The 1,918-nt window shown below is 38.7% G+C and overlaps 1 long non-coding RNA gene across 1 annotated transcript in view; it reads left to right on the forward strand.

Annotated features, from left to right (window-relative positions):
* The window catches only part of LOC112487752 (uncharacterized), a 5,486-nt gene continuing 3,568 nt past the window's right edge, over window positions 1-1,918 (forward strand). Inside the window, exon 1 of the long non-coding RNA XR_003051149.1 lies at window positions 1-322. This is a non-coding gene — a long non-coding RNA (uncharacterized LOC112487752). The remainder of the gene's footprint in view (window positions 323-1,918) is intronic.

A 1,918-nucleotide genomic window follows, 5' to 3' on the forward strand; every position in this document is an offset into this window, starting at 1 on the left:
TTTAAAGTCTGTAAAAAAAACCAATGTATTATCATTATCATCTTTGCTGCAAGAGTGGGAAAAATATTGCAGTTGAAAAAGCTGTTATATTGTATTACCTGGGGTTAATTAGTGTGATCACTCTCACCTGTGTCTCAGTTCATTAGTCTCACTCCTGTCACCTGGTGCACCTCTCTCTCACTCTGTCTTGATGGGATCATTGTTCAAGTGTGTGTACTGTTCAGTTTGTTCTGTGTGTGTTCTGAGTCCATTCTGGGAGTTCTGTGTTCTTGCCCTGATGGTGATGCCCTGTGATGTCCATACCTTGTCTTCCTGTGACCTAGTGAGTTTTTGTGATTTTAATTTTTGAATATACTACCTACACCTGAAAAGTGTCCCTCCAGGGACTGCATTTGGGTCCTGCCTGCTTCCTGTCGATGTCGGTATGTAACAGGAAGGCTGGGAACGGTTTAATAATGTGATCCCTGCAGTGATTCAGAAAAAAAGGCTAAATTCTAGACCAGTGCAAATCATTTATTCCATTGTTAATTTATTTATCTTTATCTATTTGACAGTTAATAAATTTAAGTACTTAAGTAAAAGACTGCCATACAAGATATGACACAGGAAGCAACAGCACCACAAAGCCTCTTGTTTTACCCATAATCCTTTGTAAGAACCAGCTGGATTTGTACTCTAAGAAGCAGATTAATTTGTAAGGAGCTGAATTAATTATTTCAAAACAGTATCTTAGAAAGTGTATATGTACTACTTTGGTTTTATGTATAATAATAATAATAATAATAATAATAATAATATCTGTCAGAACCAGCATTAACCTTGTCAGAAGTTTTCAAAACCCCAGCCTTGCTCATTCCAAAAACAAGGTGCTAGTCATTAACACGTTACCACGGTGATGAATTTGACTAATTAGATGTTGATGTTGACCTGTTCTGATTTCTTTAATTTAATTTAATCACATAATACCGTGAATGTGAGATTTTGTAGGTTTTTGTTCTTTATTCCTCCTAATTAGAGGCTACCTCTAGGGGGGGCTATAACCTTTTGTGTGTAGCGTGTAGTATTGTGTAATACTATTTACTACATCTGGCTCTAGCAGGTCTTTATGTCATGGCCACTCCAGAATCCAATGCTGTATTAAATTAACTAAATTAAAACAGGAGCGATGTTTCACCTTGGTTACGACTTCGGAAAACTAATAAATTAAAGCAGTATCCAGTTAAACTCTTACTGGTTTCCGGTTTCAAAAGTGGATAAACGACCAGGCAGCGATGGACAAAAACGTTCCGGGTCATAATGTTGTTAGTAATGGTTAACAGACCGGTCACTGGTACTATTTACGGTGTAAAACACAGTTTTACCACTAGATAGCAGTGTTGCTCCGTTTTAGGTTTTAACATACCGACTGTTGGTCAGAAGTTGTGCTTTAGCAGCATTTTTTTTTAAACTCACAATCAAAATTAATTTCATGTGAAGAGTTTTGAATGTCTAAATATTTGAATTTGACAAACAGCAGCAACCTTTCAGTCAATGCAGGACAGAATATTAGAGATGGACTCTTTAAGCAGCCGGGGGGTTTTGCCACAAGAAATATTGTGTTAATCTCCTGCTGAGCGCTGTTTACTCTCCTCTGTTATCCAGTAAACACTACTGGAGAAAATAGCCACAGTGGTTTGCGCTGCATCTCGGCTTTCCCACCCTTTTGCAGTGTTTGGTGTTCGTGTGCCAAGAGTCTGTGCAGCTTCTGCCAACAGTTGCCACCAACAAAAATACCCACAAGACTTTTCCATCCCTGATACAAAATTGCAATCAAGTCAGGTCCGCAGGGGAAATTTGGGGTTTAGACTCTTGTTTGTGATGTTCTGTCGATGGCAACTAATCGTTACCGTGGCTGCCAACACGTCACGCTGGGAGCAAT

This window comes from Cynoglossus semilaevis, chromosome 11, assembly GCF_000523025.1.
Source record: "Cynoglossus semilaevis isolate Cse_v1.0 chromosome 11, Cse_v1.0, whole genome shotgun sequence".
NCBI lineage: Eukaryota > Metazoa > Chordata > Actinopteri > Pleuronectiformes > Cynoglossidae > Cynoglossus > Cynoglossus semilaevis.